This window comes from Stomoxys calcitrans, chromosome 3 (assembly GCF_963082655.1).
Source record: "Stomoxys calcitrans chromosome 3, idStoCalc2.1, whole genome shotgun sequence".
Lineage (NCBI taxonomy): Eukaryota > Metazoa > Arthropoda > Insecta > Diptera > Muscidae > Stomoxys > Stomoxys calcitrans.
In genome coordinates, this window is record NC_081554.1 from 121,533,993 (window position 1) to 121,543,021 (window position 9,029).

The following is a 9,029-nucleotide window of genomic DNA, read 5'->3' on the forward strand; positions in this document are numbered from 1 at the left end:
GCTTTACATGCCATCACCGTATATAAAAGTCCACTTGTTCTGCTGACAAAGATACCTAACCATCTTATGCTTTTGGATATTGTGGCTAGATAAATTGCTACGACCACTGATGTTAGGCCTAGGGAGCTTTTTATTTGGTCATGTGACGGCTACGAACACTTTGTTATCATTGAATACATCTGTATCCGTTCACAATTGACATACTAATTTGCACTATGTTTTTCTAATCCCACTGTGCTTCACTTGTTTAACTGCCCAGCTAGACCCGCTCAATCCCATGGCAGCATCTTCCCTCCTTAACAAATTCAAAGGAACGGTGTTGGGTTCATCGTAGCTCTCCGATGATGATGATTCCATCATCACTAGCTCTTTCCTAGCTTTTTTGTTTGTTTGTTTGTTTTTTTAATAAAAACGAAAAAATGTGCCACTTTTTTTACAAATGACACTTTTTGTGCCACTATTTGAAAATTTCCAACGGCAGCGCTGCTCCCTAGGTACTTGGACCCAAATTTGTATACTAAATTTGTGTTCTACTCCCGAAAAACTTTCATTTAAGTCCCATATTGCCCCGATCGGTCCACTTTTATTTTTGGGTGGTACTTTTGGGGTATTGCCTATTGCTCCTTCCGGACCACTCCTCACAATCTCGAAGAAATCGATTCAGCCGTTTTAGAGTCTATGCGGAAAAAAAAATTTACAAACCCACAAATTTACGAAACACAACCAACAAACAAACACAAATTTATTTTTAATATATATAGAAGATTTGTAGATAGATAAATATATTATTTGCTATATAATTTCAAATAAAATTGAAGCATTTTTACTTTGAAACACTGAAAGAACAAAATTCAGTTATTTGTAGCGCAAAATATACATATCTTTCCCAAGATATAATTATATTTAAGACCAGATATACTTATATCCAAAGCCAAATATAGTTATTTATAGCATATATCTTTGGATATAATTATATATAGTGGATATAATTATATATGGTCCCATATCCAATTATATATCCTACCAGCATCATATATAATGATATACATTTGGATATGGCAGATCCAATAGGATCTATTTAGATCCAACTTTATCTTATCCCAGAAATATCTGGATCTGACCATATAAATTTTTTTTACTCGGGCATAGAAAAAATTCGAGGAAAAAAATTTTATTGAAATTTAAGCTCTAAAAAATAATCTTAAAGTTAGGTTGTCTTTAGAGAGTTTTTCGCTGAAATTTAGTCCTTACAAAAAAAAAAAAAAAAACATTGAAAATTTGTATTTAGAAAAAATTTAATGAAAATTTTTTTATACAAATTTTGTCTTTAGAAAAAATTTACTTAAAATTTTGTGGCGGCACTGGCCTCAGCAAAATTTTGTTTCTATAAAATATTATAAATATGAAATTTTATCATTTTAAAAAATTTTACTGTTTTTTTAAGAATAATTGTGATTTAAATTTTTTCTTTAGACAAAATCATTTTGGGTGTCCCCCCCCCCCCCCCCCCCCCCCCCCTCCACCATGGCTACGTCCCAGGCAAAGGGGATTATATAGTCACAACCACTACACTTTTGGCTCTCCTTGCTTGTTTAGTTTGACATTTTAAGTCACGTAGAATAGGAAGAAAAGTTGTGGTTCTCGCCTTTAGCTTTCTTTTCTTGGATAAATGCTTCTATTGCTATTTTCTATATTTTTATTTTATATTTGCATTTTGATTTTATGAATTTGATCTCTTCTTATATTTTATAACATCTATAAAAAGCATTTTGTCAGAAGTGGGATTTGAACCCACGCCCTCAGAGAGGACCAGAACGCTCATCTTTACGAACTCTATTTGAATAGAGCAAGCTATCACACTTGAGTCTGGCGCCTTAGACCGCTCGGCCATCCTGACACACAATAAACGTGTGTCATCTTACAGTTATTAATACTGAATCAATATTCAATACATAATACCTTTTTTAATAAACGTTTAAATGAAATGTTGCTGGTAGTAGCTGCACAATCTTTATAAATGGAATTTTCAAATATTAATCATAAAAAGATTTTTGTCAGAAGTGGGATTTGAACCCACGCCCTCAGAGAGGACCAGAACGCTCACTTTCCACGAATTCTGTTTAAACAGAACAAGTTTTCACACTTGAGTCTGGCGCCTTAGACCGCTCGGCCATCCTGACCTATTGCGGCATAGTGTCATGGATTTCGTAATTTTAAAGCTCATTAATGATGTAAAATTTATAAAAAAGGAGATTTTAGAATTCTTGCATTCGATTACTTTTTAATTAATTAAAAATAAGAAATTCAGAACAAACTTCAGCTTAACAAAATTAAATTACTCGTACTTACTATGTATGGCTTTATGTTACAAAATTATTTGTTTACCTGAAAGTAAAATATAAATATATATTTTAGAACATACTTTTAACATAAACTTCTTTTTATTTTTGAGACATAAAAGAGTTTGCGATAAGTTAAAATTCCCAAATGCAAATAAGATGTAAGACTCAATTTTATTTATAATTGATAATTGACTAAAATTAAAAATAAAGTTTTGTCAGGAGTGGGATTTGAACCCACGCCCTCAGAGAGGACCAGAACGCTCACCACAAATTCTGTTAGAACAGAACAAGTATTCACACTTGAGTCTGGCGCCTTAGACCGCTCGGCCATCCTGACCTGTTGCCGCCAAGTAGAACAAAGCAATCGCGGTTTCATTGCTTTGATTTATAGTCGAATGTATGTTCCGATTATATTTAGAATTCCCAGAATAGTATGTGTCGGATATTTTTTGTTTTTTTTTTTTTTTTTTTTCATTTGAATGAATGTGTGCCTACAAGTGGGTACTATCTCTAACAACTAAATGAAAAAAAAACAGTCTGGCTGGTATTCATGAATGAACTTTTTAATACTAGAATGAGCTGGAATGCGACAAGGCATCATAATAAATAATAAAGTGTGGGAACCTTAAGCGCTGAATAAATGGGGGTAAGTACTTCGCGCAGTGAAAGTGTAAATCACAGCACGTTATGGTTTAATGATCGATTGCTTAACTCACACACCTTGTTTACCTAAGAGTAATAAGGTACTACCCTACTGATAAACCTGACATTTAAAGTGTAATTAAAATTTATAAATTGAACGTGATAACATAAAATTAATGACAAATATTTGAATATTACCAAATAAACACTTTGTTCAAAGAATTTTTGTTTTGATATTTTTATCATATCAAAAATAAACTTAAGGGATTTCAAAACATACAATGCCTGTTAAATAAGTTTAAAGTTTTTCTTTGTGATTTTTGATACGCTATTATTTTCAGGATAGCCGAAATAAATGAAAATATTATAATAAATAAAATAACACAATAGCGGATAGTCATATACCAGGGGATGATGATAATGAAGTGAAAGCAACACTTTCAGCAGGGTGCAGAGAGAGCTCATATACAGTCAGTCAAATTAATTTCTGTACACAACATTTATACAACAAAAAACAAACTTATAAAGCTCTTTGTGTAAAGTTTATCTAACAGTGTCTCCTCTGTCTGCATATTCTTCGGGTCAATACGTTTTGAAAAAAAGTTTAGATGTCACTCTAAACAAAATCGTCACAAATGTCAGGCGATTTTGACCGTCACACCATTGACATGGGTACGAGTATAAAGTATGAGACAGCACTTGCGGCTTGAAGATACCAGCAGATCGCACCATAGTCAAATTATTTAGTTTACCATAGCGAAACGGAATGGAATAGCTAAGGCGACGATTGAGATCGAGTGAGCAACTCGAATGCGAAGAATGCAAATTTAAAGGCAGAAATCCTGGTCAGACAAATCTGAATAAGTTCCAAAGTCTTTCGACAAGATCTTACCGAGTTCATTCCGAATTTTGGAAAGAATTCTGAACGAAGTCTGACCGTCTTTTTTGTATGTTTTCTTTTTTTAATCTTTCTTCCGACAGTTCGAAAAGAATTCTGAACTATTTCTGTACTGTTTGTCTGCAGGAATTTTTGAAATTTTGCACAAATACTTCTTATTAGTGTAGGTCGGTTGGGATTGGGCTATATCGGTCCACGTTTTGATATAGTTGGCATATAAACTGATAGGGGATCTTGACTTCTTGAGCCACTGGAGGGCACAATTCTTATCCGATTTGGCTTAAATTTTGCATGAGGTGTTTTATTATGACTTCCAACAAATGTGTTGAGTATGGTTAAAATCAGTCCATAACCTGTTATAGCTGTCATATAAACCTATCTGGGGTCTTAACTTCTTGAGCGTCTAGAGTGCGCAATTCCCGTCCGATTTGGCCGAAATTTTGCACGACGTGATTTGTTATGACTTCCAACAACTGTGTTAAGAATAGTTCAAATCGGTCCATAACCTCATATAGCTGCCATATAAACCGATATGGGGTCTTGTCTTCTTGAGCCACTAGAGGATAAAATTATTATCCGATTTTGCATGAGGTGTTTTATTATGACTTCCAATAACTATGCTAAGTATGGCGAAAATCGGTCCATAACCTGATATATCTGTCATATAAACCGATCTGGGGTCTCGACTTCTTGAGCCTCTACAGGGAGCAATTCCTATCCGATTTGGCTGAAATATTGCATGACGTGTTTTGTTATGATTTCCAACAACTGTATTAATAATGGTTCAAATCGGTCCATAACTTGATATAGCTGCCAAATAAACCGATCTGGGGTCTTGACTTCTTGAGCCACTAGAGGGCGCAAATATTAACCGATTTCGCTGAAATTATGCATGAGGTGTTTTGTTATAACTTTCAAGAACTGTGCTAAGAATAGTTCAAATCGGTCCATAATCTGATATAGCTGCCATATAAACCGATATGGGATCTTGATTTCTTGAGCCTCTAAAGGGCGCAAGTATTATCCGATTCGGATGAAATTTTGTACAGCGGCTTCTCTCATGACCTTTAACATACGTGTCGAATATGACATGAATCGGTTTATAGCTTAATACAGCTCCCCTATAAACCGATCTCCCTATTTTACTTCGTCAGCCCCTAAAGTACGCAATTCTTACTAGATTTGGCTGAAATTTTACACAATGAGTTCGATTATAGTCTCCAATATTCAGTTCAATTCAGCCCGAAATGAACCATAACTTGATATTGCTCCAATAACATAACATAGCAGTTCTTTTATTTTATCCTTTGTTTGCCTAAAAAGAGATACCGTGGCAAGAGCTCGACAATAAGATAACATAGCAATTCTTTTATTTTATCCTTTGTTTGCCTAAAAAGAGATACCGTGGCAAGAGCTCGACAAATGCGATCTTGTGGAGGGTAATTAAATTTCGGCCCGGCCGAACATAGCACGCTTTTACTTGTTTTTTTTTTTAACCTTCTTTCGATAGTTCTGAAGGAATTCTGAGCGATGTCTGAACTCCGTGTCGGATGTTTTTGCCTTTTTTTGTGTATGCTTTTTCACATGTTAATTTGTATGAACCGCTAGGAATTTTTATTTCGACATTTATGATAGGATTCGAAACGAATTCGGGATTCTGTGCTTGCTTTAGTGGCACATTTTTTTATCAGTAGAAATTTTTTCCCGACTATTCAGAAGGAATTATGAACGATGTCTGAACTCGTTGTCGAAAGTTTTTGTCTTTTTATATCCTCCACCATAGGATTGGGGTATACTAATTTGGTCATTCTGTTTGTAACTCCTCGAAATACTCGTCTAAGTCCATAAAGTATATATATTCTAGATCGTCATGACATTTTAAGTCGATTTAGCCATGTCCGTCCGTCTATCCATCCGTCCGATCGTCTGTCTGTTTGTCGAAAGCACGCTAGCTTTCGAAGGAGTAAAGCTAGCCGCTTGAAATTATGCACAAACATATTTAGGTTGGATGTTAGGAGGCTAAACCATATTAAGGTCGGTGAGCTTAAAATAACTCACTGTTTCAAAATTCAGCGAAATCGGGTAATAAATAAAGCTTTTGCGAGTTTCAGACCCTTTATGAGCATTTATGGGCATTTGACCCTTCGGTCTATATAGCAGCTATATCCAAATATGGTCCGATTTGGCCCATTCAAGAACTTAACCAGCGTGCATCGAAAAGACGCATCTGTGCCAATTTTCACTTCAATATCTCAATTTTTGAAGGCTGTAGAGTGATAACAAAAGACGAACGGACAGACACACGGACATCGTTATATCTTCATAGAATTTTGCGGCGATCCCAAATATACATATATACTTTGTAGGGTCGGAAATTGATATTTCGATGTGTTGCAAACAAATGATTAAATGAATATACCCCCTATCCTATGGTGGTGGGTATAAAAAGTAAATCAACCCAACTACTCTTCAGTTCAATATTACAGATTAAACAATAGTTAAAATGGCAGATAGTGTAAGTTAAAAAAGCAGAAGCAAATGTTGGCTAAGCAGTCGTGTGCCTGCTAGCACAGCCGTCATATCTACTCCCCATTTTGTGCATATAAAAACTAATGTTTTAACAATTTTTTTACTATTTTAAGCATCAAATTTCGTTGAGTGCAGACCCAAAAATAGTTCAAACGAATTTAATAAAATTTCCAGTTTATGTGGAGTTAAACCCCTAGGTGAAACATAGAAAGAAATAAACTTAAGAATAAGAAAAAAACAACTTGTATGTGAAATACTTAAAATCTCAACGAATTTTATCATTGAATTGAAGACATTAATTGTTGAAGTAGGATTGTGTAGACTTGACAGACAAAATAATTGAAATTTTGTGGATTTTCAACAAATTCTTTTGTTGAATTAGTTGTTAAAATAAGCGCACTACCAGCACACCAGACTCCCACTCCATTCATGATTTGCAAACCAAGGTTAGAATCCCCCGGTCGTTAAATTTTTTTTTTTTTTAATTTTCTTCAAACATATTAGATATTTTGAGTTAAAGAATGAATCTATATAAATATTTGACAATAGTTTGGGAACTCGACCCACCCTCTAAAAAAAAACCCATTTGGCCATGTAGTCCGATTGGGGCTAAATGGGATTCAAATGGAAAGTATTTGGAATCTGACATAAAATTGTGGCCCAAATGGTTATGCAATCAAATAAATTAAAATCGAACAAAGAACTTAAGATTTGTAAACTGCAATCCATTATCACGCCTTTACTTGTTTTAGAAAATATTTTGGAATTTTCCATATCTAAAATGCTCCAGTTAGGACAGCTACTGTGTGTATGTATTTATAGTTGGGTTGCATTATTTACCAATTTAGCGGATACACCAGCTTATGAGCAAATAAAACGCTCTTCCCGTTAAATGATTTGTATTTCAACGTTGATCAACACTAACACTCATGCGCAGAAAGCAAATATCAACAAAACAAAAAATAAATTATTTTATTTATAAATAAATGTTTCTCGGAGTTCATAATTCTTATTTTTATAAAAAAGGGTTGCTATTCTGCTTTCGGAATAGTCGCTGAAATATTTAATTGTTTCGTGATCGAAATTTTACAGTTATCATTTGTTTTAATTTTCATACCAAAATACGTCTTTTATCTGCACTTATGGTTTTATATTATTTGTTTCGTAAATAAACAAAATAACAAAAAGAAAAAACGAACCATTAAAACAAATAAAACAAACAAAAATGATACAGGCAATGTTTTCAAGCGATGCCACTAAAATTCTTTTTTCCATTTTATTCACTATAAGCAGAGTACTACTTTTTCGCCGATTATCCTCCAACGATTCGTCGACATTTTTTTTTTATATGGAGTTTGACAGCATTTCGCCTGAAAAGCTGAAGAAAATACTCAGCTTTACATGCTTACCAGCAATGTCATTAAAAAATCCCAATAGTTTGCGGGAATTAACCAAGCCGCTTAGGAAGCATTTTTCTCCATACAACATAAGCGAGAAAATCCGCTTGATGGTAACCCATTAAAATAAACATATTAGCTGTTTTTTTATTTCCAGTTCAGTGGATTCGCTAGCTTATGGATAAATAAAACGCTCTTCCCGCTAAATGTATTATACTTTAATGTTGGCAGCGCTGACACCACATCTGAAATAATTTAATATCCATAAAAACAAAAAAATAATTCATTTTGATTTTAAATAAATATTTCTCGGAGTCCATAAATGTGATTTCATTGAAATCTTAAGCAATTTAGCCACTTCAGAACGTTTAATCATTGAATAAATCTGTTCCGTTCTTCTTTTTTTTTGGTTTTGTCATTCAAATTGAATGTTGACACTACATCTTTTTATAAACGGCGATAAGATTGGCCGCTAAGCTAAACGAGGTAGCATTTTTCTCCATACAAACTAAGTGAGAAAATCCGTTTAATGGGTAAATAAAACACCCATATTATAACAGATATATAATTTTCTATGAAAACTATAAAAAAGTATTTGATTTTGCCCAAAACGAAAATGTTATTTGTTTTATGCTAGAAAAATAATTAAACGGTTGTATATATACATATGTATGTATATTAGGGTGATGACTTTTATACAACCTCACATCTTTCTATCATATTTTGATGAATTTTTGTTTAAAATTAGATAAAAATTTTACATAAGAAGTGATTCGATAACAAAAACCTTTTGCACAAAATGATTTTAAAATGTTTGTTTCTGCTGTTAGCAGTTTAATAATTGAACAAGCTTTAGAGCCGCATACTCGTATATGTAACATTGGATAAGATCATCAAATACACAAGGATGGCAGGCCCCTAAAGTTGGTCACCCCGGAATTTCGAAAAATAGCATGATTTAGATTTGTGCCAAAATTTACAACGACTTTGTCGCAAAAAGTGTGTCACTTAAAAGTTATACCGCTTCGAAGTCAAAAAATGTGAAAAAGTTCTTTTTTTCACATTTTTCAATAAAGGTACTTTCATTGAATAGTCTTGATTGAAAAACCTTGCTTTAATATTATTATATTTTAATTTTTTTATTTTAGATGCTTTTTAAGTGAAATTTGAACAAGATATGTCGACTTAAATGGGTACTATGTACTTCAAAATAGGTAATTT

At 33.4% G+C, this 9,029-nt stretch overlaps 3 non-coding genes across 3 annotated transcripts; all 3 read right to left on the reverse strand.

Moving 5' to 3' along the window:
* Positions 1-1,770: 1,770 nt before the first annotated feature.
* Trnal-caa (transfer RNA leucine (anticodon CAA)) lies at positions 1,771-1,897 on the reverse strand. Its single transcript has 2 exons — positions 1,860-1,897; positions 1,771-1,815 (listed from the first exon to the last, which is right to left on the reverse strand). It is a non-coding gene; the product is annotated as a tRNA-Leu (tRNA).
* Positions 1,898-2,052: 155 nt separating this feature from the next.
* Positions 2,053-2,180, reverse strand: Trnal-caa (transfer RNA leucine (anticodon CAA)). Its single transcript has 2 exons — positions 2,143-2,180; positions 2,053-2,097 (listed from the first exon to the last, which is right to left on the reverse strand). It is a non-coding gene; the product is annotated as a tRNA-Leu (tRNA).
* Positions 2,181-2,555: 375 nt separating this feature from the next.
* Trnal-caa (transfer RNA leucine (anticodon CAA)) lies at positions 2,556-2,679 on the reverse strand. The gene is made up of 2 exons: positions 2,642-2,679; positions 2,556-2,600 (listed from the first exon to the last, which is right to left on the reverse strand). It is a non-coding gene; the product is annotated as a tRNA-Leu (tRNA).
* Positions 2,680-9,029: the final 6,350 nt, after the last annotated feature.